Source organism: Corvus hawaiiensis, chromosome 11, assembly GCF_020740725.1.
Source record: "Corvus hawaiiensis isolate bCorHaw1 chromosome 11, bCorHaw1.pri.cur, whole genome shotgun sequence".
NCBI classification, from domain to species: domain Eukaryota; kingdom Metazoa; phylum Chordata; class Aves; order Passeriformes; family Corvidae; genus Corvus; species Corvus hawaiiensis.
This window is the reverse complement of record NC_063223.1, coordinates 22,663,375-22,684,651: the sequence shown is the minus strand read 5'-3', so window position 1 is coordinate 22,684,651 and position 21,277 is coordinate 22,663,375. Positions and strand designations below refer to the sequence as shown.

Sequence of the window (21,277 nt, the reverse complement as noted above, 5' to 3'; positions counted from 1 at the left end):
AATGCTCCATTTTTACAGTCAAGTAGGCATTAGTGTTGTGCAGTACTGTCAAATTAGGACATTTCTGGGGCTGCAGTGGAGGCAGAATTTTGAGCAAATGTTACTGTCAAAAGTTTGGGTGAGACCAAGTTTGAGGATATATTCCTGGAATGATGTATTTAAACTAAGCCTCAATTCTCCTTTTTTTGGTCCAGATCAAAGGCTTTTTGGTCTAGGACTAGAGTTAATTCCCAAAGCTCCCCTTGGACTTTCCCAAGGATGGGAAAAAGAGGAACCTTAAAAAGCAATTAGGGAGAGGCACCTGCATGTGCAGGAGCTGTGTAATTGCACAGACATGTGGAGCCCAAGGAAGGGAAAGATGTATAAAGAGAATATGGACAGAAACTCTGTTGTCCTTTGTTTTGACTTGTTATGGGAGAAGAAAAATGACAGGATGGAAATGAGAGACCACAAAAATCTTTATTTTAATGTGAGTATAGGAATCTGTGTTCAGGATGTATAAGCATAAATTCATTTAGTGCCAGTGATTATACAGGAAATGGAGGACCACTTAACTATTTTAAAGTTCAGGATGTTGTTAAAGAGAGGAAAAGGAAAGTTCTCTCTTCTCTTTGGAGTTTTTATTTTATGAGGTGGGAGGGCAACAGTGTAAATACAGATTTGATTGGAGACAGACTCTTTAGTCGAGTGCTTTATGTTAAACTGAATTGCATTTAGTAACTTCAGGTATATAAAGGAATATAAAATTTAATGAAACATTAATATAACAGGCTTTTGCCACCAGAGGCTTTGCACCATAAAAAGTGCGAAGGTTAATGGCATGAGAAACAAAGGGCTTCACATCCTGATTAAACCAAACCCTCTCCAGTCTGTTTCCTGTTCTCCATGGGGCACCATCACTTGTGCTGGGATCTGCCAAGGTTACGGCCTTTGTTCTTTATTACCCTTTGGGATAAAAATATCCCACTGTTCTTGTGGATGCCAAGCTCCTCGTGGAGGCTCTGGGGCTGTTGGGCACACAAGGAATGGAGAATTCAGGTTTTGGCCTTACTGCAGAGAGTGCCACTGGTATTTCTACTGGAGCAGTGCTCTGCTGTGCTGCAGGATGGGTCACACGTGCTGACAGTGTCACCCATTATCAGAGGTGTATTCAATCATTTTACACCTCAAAACATGAGGCCTTGCTCTGCTCTCCCCAGTCCCAGTGTGAGTGGGGGGATTTTTTTGCTCTTATCCAGTTTGGTGACAAACTGTAACCAGTGTAAAACAACAGCAGGTTTTGCATTACACTCTCCTCAACCCATTGCTATTCATTGATTCATCTACTTCTTCCACTCTTGCTTATTTTCAAGTCCTAATGTAGTTGTTTGCTCTATTATATTGGAATTAAAGTCCAAAATATATGAAGCAAACTACAGTGGACTCCTAATAGAAATGATCAAGAATCACAAATAAAAAAGAATACAATTGGTAACAGTGAACTGAGCACTCTGGGTGATTTGTTTTAAAAAATCAGGTTCTACTTGATTGCCAAAGCAGGAAGATTCACCTGTGTGGTACAACAAAGGTTTAGTTGGCTACATGAATTTCTTTGGCATTTCTACATGAATAGTGTTAGTCACTGGTGGTAAAAATATGTTCTGAGCCAACTTCTTTTTTGTTTTCTCCTATAATTCATTAAATAATGCCATAGATCAGTGTGAAAAATCTGAAGGCATCTAATTTATGTTTAAAGAATGAAAAGTTTCCAAACTCTATTCAGAAAGTGGTGGGAACTAAGGGTACTTGTGTGAAGTAACAGTTAGCTTTTGTCAAGCACTTTCTGTCAAAAGATTTACAATTTCCCAGAAGAAATGGAGTCAGGGAAATGAAGTGTGCCAGATGTCTCAGTCATTGAGTGACAAAATCAAAGCGTCTCCTAGGGTGTAATACCCAAGAGTAGGGCTGCAGATGATTACAAATATATTGATATGTTGTCAAAATGATCTTTTAACTACTGCACTTGACTATTCAAGCATATTCTATTAATTCTCTATAAACCAGTAATTTAATTGATTCTTCCTTACTACGTCTTCAAGGTATTCCAGGTCTTTAAAGCACCCTTGGCTTCCTGAAGTGCTTGTTGGTAACCCTTTGATCTGCCCAGCAGAAATCTGAATGCTGATAAGCGTTCATGTTTTGGGAGATAGCTCCAGACACAGGGGTGTGGCTGTGCATTGAAAGCCTTTCCAGGTGAGTTTGTGTTGCAGTGAGGAATGAACACATTCTCAGTGCTCCTCTGCATGAAAACAATCAGTTGTCAGTTTTTCATGATCTTTTGTGTGAAGCACATAGAGACAGGTGCAAAACACTGCATTTTGAGTGCTTCCACGAGGTGACAGTGAGGGTAAGAGAAAGAGGAGTTACTGGTGCGAAGCATCCTCAGTGTCTGCAGATACTTGGCCCAAAAGAAGGGATTTGAGGTTACTTTCCTGCCCCCTTCCCCTCCGAGGTTTGCATACTCCTAAACTGTGGGGTTTTGATGCTTCAGTAATGATCTCTGCCAGATTTCTTTCTGGAAGGCACCACTCTGTCTCTTCAGTTTTCTCTGAGCTTATTGCAGTTCTCCATGACAGGAGCTCTTCCTTCTGTACTGTCTGCACGCCGTGGCATCCGGTCTGCGAGGAAGATTCCCAGGCACGTGGCTCTATGGAGAGGGACAAATAACTGCAGCAAAGCTGTCTGGATTGAATAAACATCCAGTCACTGCCCACTTGCTGGTACCTATCCCAGGGTGAGGGCTGTGGACTCCTGCTCAGCACAGAGGGGATGCGGGGCGGGAGGCAGCACTCCTCAAAGGCAGGGCACGCAGCTGGGGAGGTGTCTGGGAAACGCTGCTCATAATTCAAACAGACCTTTGAAAGGTTCTTTCCAGGCTTCCAGAAGAGGAAGGAGATCCTCTGGGGGGACAGGTGGAACAGATGCTGGGTGCAGGTACAAACTGACCAGCTCCTGAAAGCTCCACCTGCACAAATCAGTTCCCACCCGACCTCTGTGTCCCTTCACCTTCTTTGCACCGCTCTGTTCCTTCACAAAAATATTATTGCATTGAAGGCAGGACAAGGCAGGGGACAGAAGTACCTTGGCTCCAGCACAGAGAAGACAGATTTGCACTACAAGCTTTGTCACCTGGAGAAATTTGCAGTTTTCTTTGATAGCAAATAACACATGGAGCAACAGGAAATCTGCCAAGCGTGGCAGAGGCTGTAAGTCACCACTAACAGGGGCACTTTATCACTGACAAGGCATGAAGAGAAGGAAACACAACCACTGTGGCCCCACTGCACATGAACTCAAAGCTTGAGAGACATCTAGAACCCACACAATTCATAAAGATTGAAAGCAATGTGTTAAACCCAGCAACAACAGAAGTGATTAACTCCAGGCTTATTCTAATGCAGGGCACTGAGAGCCTGAACCAGAATGGGCCAGGTGCAAACCACTCAGGTATCGCTGCCCTGTTCTGGAGAAATATTTCCCAGTCTTCATCAAACCATTATTTTATGCCACCAGAGCTGGGCTTTCTTTGCAGAGAATGAAGAGTACTGGACAGCAGATAAAGTGTTAGTGGGAAGGAACCTTGTGAAAAGGAGGAGCAAAAGGCAATCCAGCATTGGCAAACTGTGAATTTTTTGACTCTGCCTTGCAGCCAGAAGAGTTGAGTGATTACTGGGGCTTAGACCAGCACTGAGATCAGAATGGAGTTGCTGCATTAGACCCATTTAGAGAGAGTCACTAGACAGTTCTTTAAGTTGGAAAGAACTGGAAATTCATAATTACTTTGGCTTTATCCAGAAGTGTAATGTATTTAATTCTTTCCCAGTGCTGGAGCAGGCAGTCAGTAATTACATTAATAGTGTTATCTCCCTTATTAAAGAATGTCTTATCTAAGTAATAATGCTAATTTATATGCATCTGGTATAATTTGAGCTTTCAGGACTTTTTATGATCATACATATGGTTTTGTCTTTATTTTGATTCTTCCTGACTGCTTAGACATAATGTCTTTCTTGGTGGACAAAATATCATTTTAATCTCTAGGTTTAAATTGTTTTTTAGCAACAGGGGTAAGTTACAATTCTAAGCAAGAGTGTGAGTCTGACCCAAGAGTTCTGGCCCTCCCCTGATCTCTGCTAGCAAGGGTGAGGCTGCTCCAGTTGTGAAATATCCTCGTGCATCACGTGGTGCTCCCAGTATTCCATTTCAGCCATGCAGGCAAAGAGTGGTTTTCATAAAGGCTGTTCCAAGTTTGCTTGGAATCTCCATATTTCTAAGATTATTTTTTAAATAAAGGAACTGTTGTGACAGCTTGTACCAAGCTATTTACAAAAAGCTATTTCTCTTTCACTTGAGTTTGCACTTGAATTTTCTTGTTGTGCTGATTTGTGACACGTTTGGGTTTAATGATGATACTTACCATGAACTTGCCACCTTTTATCCAAGAGTTTTTCCTTTGTAGCTCTCCAAGCTTTTTGAGTGCATTTGCTGAACTGTGAGATTGAAATTTAAATTACTTCAATGCCTTTGATAACCCTTGTAAGTATTAATTATATTTCTTAATTATCTTTTTCAGCATTTAGGCATTTCACAGATTGGGAAATAGATTTTTCAAAAAGAAAGTCTTGCTTATACAATACAGCTTGTTGTTTCTTTCTCCATAGGAATTTAATTTTTATTGGAGTCATTAAAACCATTAATTTTTGATTGAAAAAGCTACACTTGGACGTTTCAGAAGTGCAACCCCCCTGTCTCCCGGGAATCACGGATCACTCCTCTCATTTGCCTGTTTTCCCATGGGCACTGGCCTCCCTTTGGGTACCAGGGGACACTGGCACACCCTAATCCCAGCACCTTTTCTTTTAAGTTATTACTGTAAACAGTGGTTGTATCCATTAAAAATTCCTCTTAGTCTGCCTGATTCTCTACAGGAGTGAAGCTGTGTAGTCAAAATGCTGTAACACATCCCCATTCCCATGGCAGCCTGCTTGCTCTGGCTTGATTACTATTTACATACAGCTTTTAGAGAAATGTGTTACTCCAGTGAGTATCTCCAGTTCTCAAGTGAGATCTGTCTTTTACTGTGAGAATTTAGATAAACATTCACTGTGTAATGAAATACCCACAATTTGCACTGGAGCAAAAGGACTACATTTAGTCAGAATTATGCTGTACTTTGGGCCACGTGCAAGATCCTGATTCAATTCAGAGTGCAAATTAGAGTGGAATCTTTCTGCTTTCAAAAGAATTGACCCAAATTCCAGATCATTCCTTGGGAATGCCTCCATTCCCTCCCACCCCATTCACCATGAAAAATATGAAAATCAGAGCTTCATCCTGCTGAAGGGAAGAAGGGAAATGTTTAGGATCAGGGGAAAAGTAGTGGATTTGGAGCTCGAGTAGGGAGACATTTCCCATCAGCTCAACAGAAAATTCTGATAGAAATTGCTGAAGTAAAAAACGTGAGGGACGTTTGGGACAAGCCAAGATCAGCAACCAGAGACAGGGCAGCAGGTGCAGCACCACAGATCTGAGGGGTTCCCAGAACTTCTAATCCCGTCTTTGTCCAAGTAGTTTTAATGAAAAAGTTCCGTGTGGAGGCCCCAGGGACAGCTCTGCAGGAGCCTCATCCTTGTGCAGGAGGGAGCAGGACCCAGCCTGGCACCGCCACAGCCATGGGGACATCATGGAGAGCTGCCCCTACCTGGGGTCTCTGCTTAGCTCCGACTTCCACGGCTCCAGTGCCCCGCTCCAGAAGGGAAATAACATTTACTTCATTTACTCATCACTCAGGAAGCCCTGGGGATTTGACCCCAGGCACCCTGAGACTCAGAACATCCTTCCTCTGCAGATACCGTGGCTCAAACGCAGTGCCAGAGACGGGGAAGAAAGCAAAATTCCATCTTCTTCTTTAAAAAACAGGAAAAGTGGGCTTCCCTGTGCAGTACCAAGTGCTTCTTGTCCTGAGGGGAGGAATTAGCTTTTCTGTGTCTGTTTAACTCTGCCTCTTCATACAGCTGGAAATCCTGGGAAGGCTGACTTACATCTACAGAGAAAGAACTCATAAAAATGTGGGTTTACTTCTAAGAGACAGCAGTAGTTTTGCTTTTCCTGGGATGCTGATAGCCTGTCAGTGGAAAATGTAGGCTTGGACAGTCTGGGTATGATTTATCTTCCTATGAAACCTGGCATGAATTTCCCAAACACTTCTAGTTCATGATAACACATCTTTTATTTCACTTCCTTCCATTGTTAGACAGAAAACATCACCTGATGAGTGGCCACAAAACGCAGCACGAAAAGTTCTCCAACCCAATTTCTTACTATGCACAAGTGGAAACAACAAGAGTTTTATGAGTTGGCCCATGTTGGGAATATTCATTTTACATGTGTTCATCAAATAAATGGCACTGAAGCCACCAACTTCAGCCATGAAATGTACCCTTCTTAGTGCTCTTCAGGATCAGCAATCACCAAGTGTTTTTTCAGCTCTGACAGCTAAAAAGTTTTAAACGAGAGAATAATAAACATTGAAGAATTAATTATTCTGTTTTAATTAATTTATAACTATTTTATTTTAAAAAAATACAAGAAAAACCCCAATCAAGTATCTGAATTCCCAGTATTTTAATTGCCACAGACATGATTATGATAACCCAGAAACTTTGAACTTTTGAGGTCAGAGCAGTAGGATATTCTCAAAAAGCAGTTCCTGTCTGCTGTGTGGTGGTAGTTGCTAGAGCCTGCACAAAGAAGTCCTCAAACACCAACTAACTAACCAACCAAAGAGTATAAATGAATCTGTACAAATGAAAAGAAATTCAGTGATGCCTTATCCATCCCACAGTTTTGGGTGTAACAAAAGTTTCCCCACATCTGCAGAGCTCAAACCTTTTTTTTTGTTTATCTTACTGTCGTTCAGCCAAGCATAAAAGCTGGGATGACGTGAGAAAATGAAGTGTACAAGCAACATGGAAGGCAGGCACTCCCTGAACTAACAGTGGGGAGATTCTGACTGAGGTGGGCTGCAGGACCAGGGTATTTCACTATCTTAGCAAAGGAAGGTGGTTTTGGCAGCAGCTGTTTGAGGAGGTTGATGATGATATTCTGCTCTTGAACAGAAAAAACGTACAGAACCAGCAGGTCAAATTAGCCTATTTCTGTTAAAAGGAAGGTTCTAGAAATATTCCTGTTACAGCATTTCCAGTGGCCACCTCTGCAGGGAGGGAGCAAAGCTGGTTTAGAGTGCATGGAAAGAGGAGTTGAGAAACCCAGAGCGGCTCCAGTGCCTGACCGGGATCCGTTAACAGCAATGCGAGTCCAGTCACTGAGCCCTGTCTCAGGCAAAGCTCTCCCTGCAGCCACGGGCGTTGGAACTTGGTAAAAATGGGGAATTGTAATGCCAGGTTTAATAGTGCTTGTTATATTATCTACTACATTAAATCCCTGACAAATATTTAATGGGATTAAGTCTGTCTTCTGCTCTAGATTTATATAGCACTGCCCGGGCATAAACTTCATTAAAGCTCCCTGTAACAGATATTTGAATCCTAACTAGAAAGTCTCATTTTCCAACATCACATCAGTTTTACCTTCTCTATTTTATCCCTATTAAATCATCCCTTCCCATTAATTTATATTTCCATTCACTTCCCTTAGCTTTAGCTACTTCTCGGGTACTTATTTCAGCAGCTCTGTACTCAGGTTCCAATCCCATGCTTTATGTACAGGACTCACTCTGTGCCTAGCAAGGAGCTGTATTTCCTCAGTAACTGTTAAAATCAATGAGACCTGACAGATTCAGTGCAAAAGGGAACTGTGTTTCTTACAGGATTGTGTTCACAGAACACAGAACTCTCTCTGTGTATGAATTTATGGGTAAGTGCAGACAGATTTTCCTGTGAAGATCAGAAATAAAAAGGAAAAGTTATCTCCACTTACTTTCTGCTTTAGTCAGCAACATCCAGCATTAATTTATGAAAAGACACATATTTCCCTTCTCTCTATTTTGTTCTACTGAATTAATACATGCACCTATTGTGATTCTTGCCTAATTGCAGACAGATGAGGCATCTTCCCTCCCTTGGGCCACGCTGGAGCGCAGCATCCTCTGCAGGTACAGTGTGATTGTGTGGCCTTTTGCAAACAGCTGCTCCCTTCTCTGCCTGTGCCTCGAGCCAAAAAGGAACCACTGAGCTCGTGTTCAGGAGCTGGGTGTAAATATCCGACAGATGCTGCAGAGCTCCGGAGCCAAACGCGCAGTTGTGCACTATTGGAACAAACACGCCTGGTAAAATCAATGCATAATTAATTGATTTGCTCACTCAAAACTTCAGTGCTGATTGGATCAGCCCTCAGTTATGTAGACTTTTTTGCTACCAGCTGTGGCTTAAATGAAATTAATTTGGCCCATGTGAATAGATATTATTTACAGTCAGGTCAGGTGCTGTGCTGTGGATTCATCTGCAAACCACCCATTATCTGTGCATTGTTTGCACTGTGAACTGAAGGGCGTGGGAAGGTTTTCCTTCTTACAGTAAATTTTCCTCTTTCACCCAGCCTTCTCTCAGCTCCTTTTATCTTCCAGTTTCATCCTTACCTTTAGATAAATTTTTGCTGTTACTCCTTCAGTGGCTGGCTCTTACCTGGAGATGTAGAAGCACGGTAGAAACTCAGTGATGACTTTGAGATGTGGCCATTTAGGAACCCACTCTGTGACCACTATATAATCACTATAACTACATATATCAACATATGGCAACAGAAATATGACATTGCCATCTTTTTCCATGGTTCACAGCATCTTTTTTTTTTTAATTTAAGTGCAGAGCATAAGCTTCAGACACACCAGGCTTCACAACATTTGTACTAATGCTGCCAAGCCACCCTCTAAAATATTTTATGAACCATGAGAACATCTTAATCTGTTGGCATTTCCTTAATTAAGACAGTTTTACTGCTGCCTGAAACAGAGGTGTTACATTAGCTGAGTATCTCTGCACGGTGTAAATTATGGCATCTGTCTTCTAAATAGAAGTTTGCATTATGCATTGAGGAATGAGCTGGTGTGCATTTAATTTAAATGGATGATCAGAGTTTGTTGAAAATTAATATCTACCTTTCTAGGAGATTTCCATTATGTTAAATTACATTTTTAAAAGCACATTACCTGAGTAATGTTAGTGCATATCGATTCATAACATTAGCATTTCCTGCCACAATGGAGCCCTTGAAAACAGCCACTGAAAAAACACGGATTGTTTAAGATTTACTGCTTTGTTGAAATTCTAAGAAATGCTGGTCAGGTAGAAATATTTTTTACCTTACTGTGTCAAACTGCACAATACAACAAATTAATTTTCCATGATTGTATATACCAATGGAGAGTTAGGTCAAATTATTCATACATATAAAATTTAATACTTTTAGAATCTTGCATTTTCCCCTAATAACACACACAAATATTACATATTCTCCCCCAAGACATTCACTGCTTACGGCAGGTAGAGGAACTATTCTGCAGAAAGCCAAGGTGTCATGCTTTTAAAAAGGTGTAAGAGCTCTTATATAGATGATTTTTAAAACAAGAGGTGATTTCCAATCCCTTGGAATTGCTATGGATTGCATCCCTACAGCAGATATTGTGGTGGAGGAAGGATCGGCTTTGGAACTTTTTATAGCAGAACTGAGGTCTCTTAGCTGAAAGGCAGCTTATAGAGCCCAATAATTTATAGTTTTGGCCCTGATAGAAGTGTGTGTGTGTCCTGACAGGATCAGCAGCTCTTCCCGGGATCAGCAGCTCTGGGGGCCGAAGGGCCAGGGCCCAAAACCAGCGGTTTCATCACAGCAAGGGTCAGCGTTGTTCTGTGAGGCATTGGAGATCTTCAGATGCTGAGGACAAGCAGAGGCAGCAGAAGGGAAAGTCCCAAGCCTTTAATCAGTGCTCGGGAGGTACCAAACAGCTGGGGCTGTTAAACTCTGCATCAACAGTTCTGCTCCTGCTCAAAGTGCTCCCGGGGAGCCGCTTCAGAGGGAATTGGTGTGTCCCTTCCAGCAGCACAGAGAGCGGGCAAACAGCTGCACACGTGGGCTCTTCACTCAGTGCTGGAAGGAGAAGGGTGCTTGGCTCCCTGCTCCCAGGCATCAGGAACGGCAGATGAAGGTGGTGCAGCCAGGGAATTCTCTCTCCAGAGGACCAGTTTAATGTCTCAGTGATCTCATAGGATTGCTCCTGATTCTCACCTAGGGAAATCCTTCAAAGCCTCCAGGTTTTGGAGAAAGCCTCAGTGGTATATGCTGGAATTGCCTTGTGTTGTTCTAATCATTCTATCTTGTTCTTTTCTCTGGCATGGGGATTTCACCCCTTCCTGCTCTATCCCTCACTATTAGTGCTGGTGCTCGCTGTCCACAGGCATTCTCACCAGTGCTGTGCAAATCCTGTATTTCCTGCTTCCTGCAGCATTATGACTTTCTCTGCTTTCTCAGCTCAGAAAATCAGCACAAGATTGCACACAAATTATGGCTTTACCTCCCTATGGGAAAGGACCAAACCCACCGTATGGTTGGACTCGGTGATCCTTGTGGGTCCCTTCCAACTCAAGGTATTCTATGATTCTATGCTTCTGTGGTTATTACTAAACTAGAAAACCAAAATGTCGGAGGAATGGGAGAACTAAAAGAATTAAATGTTCGCTCCAAGTTTTAATTTTTTTTTCTTTTACTCTGAATTTAATTACATAATCTAAACTTGGGTTGATTTTGTAAAGTATTTCACTGAATGCTCCTGATGTGGTTTTCTTTTGTTGGTATCCTCCATGGAAAACATATTAGTTACTCTGACATTTTTGCAGCTCTGCCATGAAAAGCCCTGTCAGCTTCCTGTTCCATGATGTTTTCCTCTCCCAGACTTTTCTGCTCAGGCCCATATCACAGAAATACAGATAGTGCTGGGAGCAGTGGCTCTTTCCTCATCCTACCAAAGTAATGAGTGTGTCAGTGCTTTTCCACCTTTTTAATGCTTCTCTTCCAAATCCTTGCCACTTCTCTGTGGAATCATTCTGTTCACTGGCCATCCTGGAGAGGCTCCGTGTGCCTGCTGGCTCCTGGATCCCACGTTCAGAGCTATGGCTGCACACAGCCAGTTGTACCAATCCTGCTTCCACACTCAGCCTCCAGCCCACGTGGGATCACACCTGGAAAAGTGCAGGGCTACGGGAATGATGGCATCAGGCTGGATATCAGGGAAGAACTTATTCACTGAAAGAGTGGTTAAACATCAGCACAGACTGTGGTGGAGTCACAAACGAGTGGATATTGCACTTCATGTGTGATTTAGTGGCCTTGGAGAGACTCAGCCAAAGGCTGCACTTGATGATCGTGGAGGTCTTTTCCAACCTTACTGATTCTGTGATTCTGTGATTGGGATTTGAATGAGGGAAGCTGGAGCCAAGCACCAAGAGAGCCAAGGCTCTGTGGGTGCAGCAGCAGGGCTGGGATGGATTCCAGTGCCACGTGTCACCTCCCCTCTCCCTCCCTGCCCCAGGCGTGTTTCCAGCAGCCCGATGGTGCCCTTGGAGCAGCCTGTTTGCAGCCTGGCTGTCCCCGAGGGTGTGCCCTGTTTGACTTGGTCAGGGATGGGACAGAGAGGGCTCAAGGATGTTTTCTGTACCAGGTACCCCACAAGAAGACCCTCCCCAAGCCCAGCCCCGCTGTGTGGTTGTTGACTCATGTTCTTTGCACTCAGCAGTACCTGTTGGCACTTACAGCTGTGAATGATTCAACGAAGTGTGCTCTCCTCCCTCTCACTTATCCCTGCATTGAAATTGGACATTCTGCATGTGGAAATTACAGGTTCCTGCGCTCTGAGGGTGATTCACAGAACAACACGACAGGCACTTGTTGAGGCATCGAGGGATGACTTCATCCCTTGCTGTTGTTTCAGCAACTGAAAGAGGCTTTATCTAGGATGGGTTTCTAATCCTTTTCACAGATTGTTTTTTATCCTTTACATCACACTTGTCTCTGATCATCCTTTTTTGGTTGTTTTGAATCCATAAAAGCATGAGACTAAGAAATAGTTTGTACCGTCAATTTTCCACCAAATGCTGGAGGTCACTTCTATTTCTTGGGCCAGACACGAGTGTTCTGAGCCACTTTCACTTTGCACCACGGTGCGGAAAGCTGGGAGTTAAAACCACCTAGGAATGGGGTCAGGCACACAGCTGACAGACTGGGGTACAACTGCACGTTGTCTCGAGCAGTCGGGAACAGAATCCCGGGATGGGCACGGCTGGAAGGGGTCCCGTGGTCCCCCCAGCCTGCCCAGGCAGAGGCACATGAGCAGCAGCAGTGAATTGGGGCGGGGTGGGTCTCTGTCGTGGCACTGTGGAGTCAGCACTGGGAACTCGGGTGGCTTCAGAGGACCAAGCCCGTGGCTGTCACCCCTGCGCGGGGCAGGGACAGGCACAGGGCAGGGGACACGGCTCGGTGTGACCACGGGCAGCCGCTCTCCCTGAGGAAAAGCTGCTTGATGAAATATGCTGAATGGTCACTCTGCAGACAGAAATGTTTCCAGCTAGAATAGGACGTCTGCAGTTCAAAATGAGGCTATCTTCTTAATGGGGCGTTAATTAGTGACCCAAGTGCTTTGCCGGGATGATTTTAGGGGTGTTTGTGGATCAACGGAGCTTTTCACAGGCACGGAGGCAGCTCCTTTGGAGAGCTGTAACCCAACACCAAACACTGCTCCTTAGTCAGCAACTCTGCCTCAAGAACTGACATCCAGAGACACGGGGAGAAAGCAGATCCACCTTATTATTCAGTGCTCTCCTCCTGAAAGGATTTCGTAACAGATGAAAGGCTGCCACACAGGATCTGTCTGCCCCAGCCTGAGCAGCTCCTCCTGTGCTAAGAAAAGAACATGGAACTTGTGTCTGAGATCCATCTGAGAGGTACTGCCCCAAATTTACATCGCTGCAGGAAACTCTGTTGCCAGATACGCACAGACACAGGTCAAAATAGCCCAGGAAAACATTCCCGGGAAAAAAAGTCTTAGATTTACCTTGAGAGGCTGAATCTCAAATAGTTCTCTGAGAGGATTTTTTCACCTTTTTATAAATGTAATAGTAATGATGATTCAAGCATGAAATTTATTAAAGTCTTGGCTCCAAAAGCTGAAGTTCTGGGGTATCTGTAATAAGTTGTGAGTACCAAATGAGCCTCTCTTCAGTACTGACCAGTGCAAAGCAGTCCTGGGTGTTTTCCCTTTAGTAAGGAAAAGATGTTCCTCCCTGCAGAAGGCATTGAGGAGTCCATTAGCAAAAATCCCTGAATGGGGACAGCTCAGGGACAGGGACAGGGACAGGAAGGGAAACAATTTTAATTTTTAATATAAAATAGAAAATTATTACATTCTAATATCTGTACTGACATTTATCTTGGAATGACAGCCACGGAACAAGTTATATTTTCCCTCCAAGTTTGCAGGAATTTTTCAAGCCTAGATTGAGTTATAACAATATGTCCTTAAGAGAAGTTCAGGGTTAGATCCCTTTGCATTCTGCTGGAAATTTACCCCTGGATCATTCCCTAGCACGTTTTGTGCAGCTCCAGTGTACTGCTGCCACCAGATGGCCCCTGTGGTGGCTTCTGTTGGGAAAATCAGCGCAGGAGCTCGCCAAGGCAAAGCATTAAAATCAATTTAAGGGCAGAACACTGTTTACAAAGATTTTGCATAACAAGGGCCTGCTTTCTTTGCCGGCTGAATTCTGTGAGAGCTGATACGAAGCGTTTCACCAAGCAGCACATTCCCTGTCATCAGCTGAGAAGGATGCTGTGGATGTGCAGACCTTGTCAAGAATTCTTCCTAATTTTGCACCAAACAGAGCAAGATGAGGAGCAGAGTGTCTGAATTACAGTTTTGCTGACCTTGAGTTCACAAGATTCTGTAACTGCTCTGAAGTGCAATCTTGGTGAATAATGTCATCAGCACCTTTCTGATGCAAAATAAAAAGGAAAATTAAAAATAAGAAAAGGGGAAGAGGAAAGGGGAGAAGGGAAAGAAGAAGAAAGGGAAGAGGGAGGGGGGGAGAAGGGAGAAGAGGAAGGAAAAAGAAAAAATAAAGGAGGAAAAAAAATCTCTTGTCAGGCTACAGCTGTGGTTGCAGCAAGCAGAACAAGGGCTTTGTCTGCTTCACTTCTGAGTTTGAACATGACAGAGACACTTCCCTTTTTGTCAGGAGCTCTCTGAAATGGGAATGAACACCCAGGCAAAGGCCTGTGTGATGTCCTGAGCTCTGCTTTTGCTTTGGAGCCTGTTTGTTTTGGGTAAACACTTCATGCTTGCCCTTGTAGCAAGTGTGGCAAAGGCAGTGGCAGAAATTCTGGGAGTTTAAAGGGCAAAAAACCAACAGACAACAACAGAAGCCAAAAAGGAATGAGTTGAAACCTGCTTGCAGTCGTAGCTGCACCTTTCTGAAAGCTCTTTTTGTTCCCAAGGATGCATTTATTTCATTCTACATCAGAAATTCCTCGAGATCTATTTCAACTGTCGACTTATAGCCAGCATCAAACACAGAAATGACACAGGGATGACTTTTTGACAGCCAGTTTTTGAGAAAATGTAGCTGCAAAGGGAATTTTTTTTGCAAAGTCAAAGAGTCTTTCCAGGCCACACATTAAAATAATGGCAGAACTATGTTCCTCAACAGATCTGAGTAATACAAACACAATTACGAGATCTTTTCTTTACATTCCTTTTTTGGAAAATATCTTTTTCAGGTGAAAGGCAGAGCCAAACATTAATAATGCATCTTTTCCCTGTAGTAACTCAGCAAGTAAATGCAGTGAGAGACTTTTAAATGCTGGATCACTGACAGGCAACACCAAGTTCCCCATTCCCAGCCCTGTCATAGTATTCTTCAAAGATGGGTTTCGAGATCATTCACCCCAAAGTATTTGATTAGTGCCACTTGTGTGCTTCAGTAAAGAGCTACTCACATGAATTAATTCAAGATACAGAGGATACTTCTTGATTACATGGGGCAATGGAAGACAGAGCTCGGGACAATAAAAGGCTTTATACGGGGATCAGGATTAGCTTTTCTGTGTGGGAATGGATCAGATTTATCACATAATTTAAACTGCACCTTCTCTGCTAAGAAGGCATTTCTGAAGAGAGAAATTCACTTTGTTGTCAATATAGACAAAAGAAAATGTCCTGAACAGGCTAAGGATCAAAACTCTTATGAAGAAAACTGAGCTAATGCCCATTCCAGAAGAGTGGGGCAGAGGTTTTAAAAGCTAAGACACTTCTTCAGTCCAAGTCCTCCCTTTGGGGTTGAGCCCTGGAGTGTCACATACAGGGAAGGCCCCACACATGAAGGGAGGGATCTACCACAGGTCAGATCCTGCAGATTTTGCTGGGTTTGGTCCTGACTAAAACCACAGATTGATACCATTGCCTTCATTCCTGGTATCTGGGTCCTTATAAACCTTTGCTGCCCTGGATTTTGCAAACACGTTTGCATCGCTTTTGCCTGACGCGGATGAAGGACAGCTCCGAGGATCCTCAGTAATACCCAGGCCCTGCATCTCTGTGCACTCCTCCCACCGTGTGTGGCCTCTCAGGGATCCTCCCCAAGGCTGCCAGAGCAGCACAAACCTCAGGGAACCCGGCAGTTCATCTTTGTGGGATTGCTGTTCCTTGGGGAAGCTCCTGGAGCGAGTTACCTCCGAGAGCTGCAGTTCAGAAGAGCCCTCAGCAGTTTGTCACGAGCTCCCAGTTACCCCATTCTGTGTTTTAACAAGTCTAAAATCTCAGTTCCTGCTGAGGAACTGGGAATAAACTACATTTGTCATTTGTACTAAGGACTTGTTTGACACGGAGTTCCTCCTTGTGTTCTAAGAGCCTGCCCAAGGGGAAACCTCTGAACAGCTGATTAACACTTTGCTGCTCTCAGAGCTGGTTCAGATCATTACTCTCCTCTGGATAAACGACCCAGATTAATTTTGACAAAGTAACATGCACAAAGAGACTTAGGAAAAATGTAGCTACTTATTTTTGTATTGCATTTCCAGAACTTACATCTCCATCTCTTCTTTGGAGCAGCAGCTCTTTCCGTTTTAACTTTTCCTTTTGAGTAGAATTCTAATACATTTTTTGCCTCCAGCTACTCATTGACAGGGTCAGTTCTGGAAGCTTCTTTGTCTTAGAAGAGCTGTTCCCTCTGCCAGTCTGTAATCTCCCCCACGTAAGTGTTCACTCAGTGGTTTGCTGCCACAGTGTTTTTGTCATTCCCTATGAAAATTTTCAGGCTGTGATAGAGCCTCCTCTTGAGAAAACCCCAAATCCTCCAAAAGCAAGTACATATCTTTTTTTAAATTTTTTTTCTTTTAACATTTCAACTGGAAAAGCTTCCAGAAGTTACTGCATTTCTCTCAGGTCTCTGAAGAGAGTGGGATCAAGGCTTTTAAGAGTCCTGATCCGTGTGAAACCTTGACTCACCAGCACACCAAGAGCCCTGTTTGCCTGACCAACCACCGAGAGACTGGGGCTGCACATGTTCCTGTGAGCATTTTAGTTGAGAGCTTTTAGCAGCAACAGGAAAGTGCAGTGAAAGCCACCGACTGCCTAAGGACAGCATCCCCTCGGACTGGAGTCCCTAAGGACAGCATCCCCTCGGGCTGGAGTCCCTAAGGACGGCATCCCCTCAGACTGGAGTCCCTAAGGAGGGCATCCCCTCAGACTGGAGTCCCTAAGGAGGGCATCCCCTCGGGCTGGAGTCCCTAAGGAGGGCATCCCCTCGGGCTGGAGTCCCTAAGGACAGCATCCCCTCAGACTGGAGTCCCTAAGGACAGCATCCCCTCGGGCTGGAGTCCCTAAGGACAGCATCCTCTCGGACTGGAGTCCCTAAGGAGGGCATCCCCTCGGACTGGAGTCCCTAAGGACGGCATCCCCTCAGACTGGAGTCCCTAAGGACAGCATCCCCTCAGACTGGAGTCCCTAAGGAGGGCATCCCCTCGGGCTGGAGTCCCTAAGGACAGCATCCCCTCAGACTGGAGTCCCTAAGGAGGGCATCCCCTCAGACTGGAGTCCCTAAGGACAGCATCCCCTCAGACTGGAGTCCCTAAGGAGGGCATCCCCTCGGGCTGGAGTCCCTAAGGACAGCATCCCCTCGGGCTGGAGTCCCTAAGGAGGGCATCCCCTCGGGCTGGAGTCCCTAAGGACAGCATCCCCTCGGGCTGGAGTCCCTAAGGACAGCATCCCCTCGGACTGGAGTCCCTAAGGAGGGCATCCCCTCAGACTGGAGTCCCTAAGGACAGCATCCCCTCGGGCTGGAGTCCCTAAGGAGGGCATCCCCTCGGACTGGAGTCCCTAAGGAGGGCATCCCCTCGGACTGGAGTCCCTAAGGAGGGCATCCCCTCAGACTGGAGTCCCTAAGGACAGCATCCCCTCGGGCTGGAGTCCCTAAGGACAGCATCCCCTCGGGCTGGAGTCCCTAAGGAGGGCATCCCCTCGGGCTGGAGTCCCTAAGGACAGCATCCCCTCGGGCTGGAGTCCCTAAGGACAGCATCCCCTCGGGCTGGAGTCCCTAAGGACAGCATCCCCTCGGGCTGGAGTCCCCCACCGCTCACAGCATTTCGCAGCCCTTGCTCATGCAAGACCAGGAAAAGGCAATATTTGGCAATCATGAAGCAGCAAATACATTTTTTTTCACGTAAGCTTGGACAGAAGTAAGTCTGTTACCTTTTAACCTTCCCAGAGGTGAACAGAGCTTAACTCCAGGGCTTCCCAAGGCGGCTGCAGCACGAGGGGAGGGAGGCTGGAGTTCCACACGCCAGGTCAGCTGCTAAGGACTTGCCGTGGCTCCCAGGCTGAAACTGTAAATACAGACTGTTCCTAATGATGGAGCCCAGCAGCAGCAGCAGCTTTCATCCCCTCTGTGTGCTCCCCAGCAGCATGAAAGAGAAGGGATAACAAAAGGGATAAGAAAAGGTTGAGCCTGCCTGACCTCAGCATTTTCTTGTTCAGCTTTTCATTTCCTGATTTGGAATCTTTACCTAAGACACCTTGAGGTTTAGTGTGGTTTCTTTGGACAAGAAGCAATTGGAATTGATTTGTCCATGTTGTGATGTGCTTTTCTTTTTTGGAAAAGGATAGAAGAGTTCCCAGTCTGAATTTGCAAATCTATTTTTAAGTCTTGCTGCAAATAAAATGAAAGAACTTAAATTTCCCTCAGCTGTTGCCAGTGATAAAGATGGGGGGTGATTCTTCCCCCTTTTGTACAAATGGAATGTTATTTCTCCTTCTCTTCACACGTGTATATTTATATTCAGTGATATATTACCAGTTTCTCTTAAGAAAAAAAGGATATGGTAGAAATCTGAACAACTGCAGACTAACGAGAGTGAACTACAGTGAGTCAGAGCAAACCTGGGCGCTTCTAATTGCACTGGTACAAATGTACCTTAATGACCACGGCATCAGAAATATACCCCTTTAATCACAGCTGTTTGCTCATGCCCTGCTTTGGTTAATGACTGCCTGAATTAACATTGCCCTTTTCTGCCTGCTATGATACATTAAAATGTGATATTTCTGCGTGCTGATCTTGTCAGTGGACAGTGCAGCTGTCCTGGGGGGCTGCACAATTTGCAAAAGCAGGTGAACTGCTCCACATCACCATTAAAGCCATAGGAATATATCCATTAAAAGGTGGTCTGGATGCAGGACAGGTGGGGAACCCAAGCCTGCAGGATTTATAGGTTGCTGCAATTCATGTGAAATGAGTAAATGGGGTTTTTTCCTTCAAGTTTTGTTGATGACAAAGACATACAGGGTATGGTGTGCCCTGCTTTCAAATTGTGATTTTATCCACTGGATTCAGATGGCGTGAACAGGATACATACTGGAAATATGATTAGGTACTGATTTTTCAGGATGTTTCTCCCCCTGCCTCCCCTTTTTTTTAAAATTTAAATTTCTCTTGGAAGGCAGAATTATTTTCCTAATGTAAAAACACTACTGTGCCATCTAAGTGATTTTCTGTTCCTGGCATTCTTGGAGGCAATATGCCAGTTACAGATGTGAAAAGAGAACAAGAAATAAATGATAAAAATCCTTGGTTTTCATCAATGGAGGTGTCCAACCTGAAATGCCTGTGGCAGGGGAATTTGGACAACACTCTCAGGGATGCACAGGGTGGGATTGTTGGGGTGTCTGTGCAAAGCCAGGACTGGATGATCCTTTCCAACTCAGGATATTCTATGAAATATCCTATGATTCTATGAAAAGAAATCCGTATTTCTGAGGGCTTTGTACTTTATCACAGTTGCTTAGTCTGACCTTTCTCTAATTTCTGTTCCCATGGATGTTTAAAAAAGAACAGAATATGATCTGATTTTCATGTTTCCTCATAATCTTATTCTGAAAAGCAGCGTTTGCTGAAATTTGCCAAGATAATTCAGTCTAACCATGGATATGGTGAGCATGGAAAAACTGACTCTGACCAATTAGAGCACAGGAAAATATCAGAATGGAAATGTATGGAATTAAAACGGAATAAAACGTCTTAAAATGGAAAATAGTGGGTGAATTTGACTCTGGCAGCATAGGTAATTATTCATTTAAGTGATGTTAAAAAAAAAAAAAACCAACAGAACACACACAAAAACCTCCGACAGTTTTCCATGAGCAGGTTTGCTTATTAAGTTTTCATCCAGAAATGACTTGATGAAAACTTTGGTTTGGGTTTTTATTTTCTACAGAAATGCTGGTATTTGATACTTCATTACTTTATAAGCTCACAAAAGCAGCACATTGCAATGAAGTCATGGAATCACAAGGAATGACGATGAAACATGGAATCAGCTATTTTAGCATTGTTATTTCCCCTTGCTTTCAGGGAATTTCTGAAGCTCTACTTTTGTTGGGGGGGGTTTATTTGTTTACTTTCCTCTTCCAGTATCCAGCTTCCTACCCTGATGCCAAGGTTGTGGTTTGTGTCCCTGTGTTTTTCATCTTTATGCGATGGGAACTGTTTTCTTGTGGCACTTTTCTGCTCTTGCCCCAGGTATTTGGCCCTGCAGCATGAATTCTTCTCCTTCAGTCACAGTTTATCCCACAACTTAAAATATGATGTGGTAATAAAAAGTCCTTGATTCCAACTCTGGTTTGGCTTCAATCGCAGCTTAAGCACCGAGAAAAGATTTTCTGCACCATTTATAAAATAACTTTTTAATTAAGGCCGTACTCCAAATTTCATTATATTTATTGCTAAATTAGAGTTATAAGTTCCATTTAGTCCCTCTTATAAAATTACTTCCCACTTTCACAGCAAAATTCTTTCTGTTCTTGTTTGATTTCTCTCTGGAGAGCCCCAGAGCCCAGAGTATGAGCCACGTCCCCAGCGCCGTGTGAGCCCTGCCCTTGGTGTCACTGCCACCCTGCCACTTCCCACTCCCCAAGGACAGCTGGGAGCCAGCTCTGTGAACAGCACACTCCTTCCTTTATGACCCAGCACTGGATTTGCCTCTTTCCCCAAAGAAGCAAAGGATTCCTTGCTAATTTGTCCCTTTTGTATTAGGGATATATTGATATCGTTATTATTTATCCCTGTTAAATGATCACTTTTATGTTTGAGGTGCTTGATGCCTTCCATTAACAGTGCTTTTTATTTTACAGGACACAAGGACACAGTCCTTTCCCAAGGACTCTGCACAAGAGGACACTTTGTTTTTTGCCTGCTAACATTCCCTGATATCACTTACCAAAACAAGGGAAGCACAAATCACAGAAACCAACAAAAGCACAAAGGAAATGTTTTATGAAAGGCTCATTAGACTGAAGGCTTGGTTAAAGTTGCATACTTAGATGGATTAGTTCTGGACCTCACTTTGCAGGCAAACCTCCAGATTCAGCTACAGAACCTGGAGGAGCCAATTTATCATTTCTCTCATAAATCAAAAGGCAATTCCTACAAACAGTAATGATTGGTCCACTCAGGATCAGAGTCAGAAAATTAAAATTGAACTTTCTGCTGCCTTGTGGAGATGCCTTAAAATACGGTCTGTACTTTTATCATGCTTAGCTTGGGATATTTCAAATACTTGAGGAGCTGGCCAGCATAAGAACAGCCTAATTGTCCCAGTGCCATCAAATCCAGACAGGCACCATGGGGTGGAGAAAGCCAGGAGGCTCCAAGGTTGACCTGAGAGCAGGTCAGGTACTCTCTCTTTATAG

The 21,277-nt window shown here is 44.0% G+C and overlaps 1 long non-coding RNA gene across 2 annotated transcripts; it reads right to left on the bottom strand.

Moving 5' to 3' along the window:
• Positions 1-440: 440 nt before the first annotated feature.
• LOC125331800 lies at positions 441-19,269 on the bottom strand. 2 transcript variants are annotated; one of them, XR_007206200.1, is made up of 3 exons: positions 17,783-19,269; positions 4,457-4,529; positions 441-2,686 (listed from the first exon to the last, which is right to left on the bottom strand). It is a non-coding gene; the product is annotated as an uncharacterized LOC125331800 (long non-coding RNA). The 2 variants fall into 2 exon arrangements; XR_007206199.1 differs by lacking the exons at positions 441-2,686; positions 4,457-4,529 and adding an exon at positions 6,642-14,030.
• Positions 19,270-21,277: the final 2,008 nt, after the last annotated feature.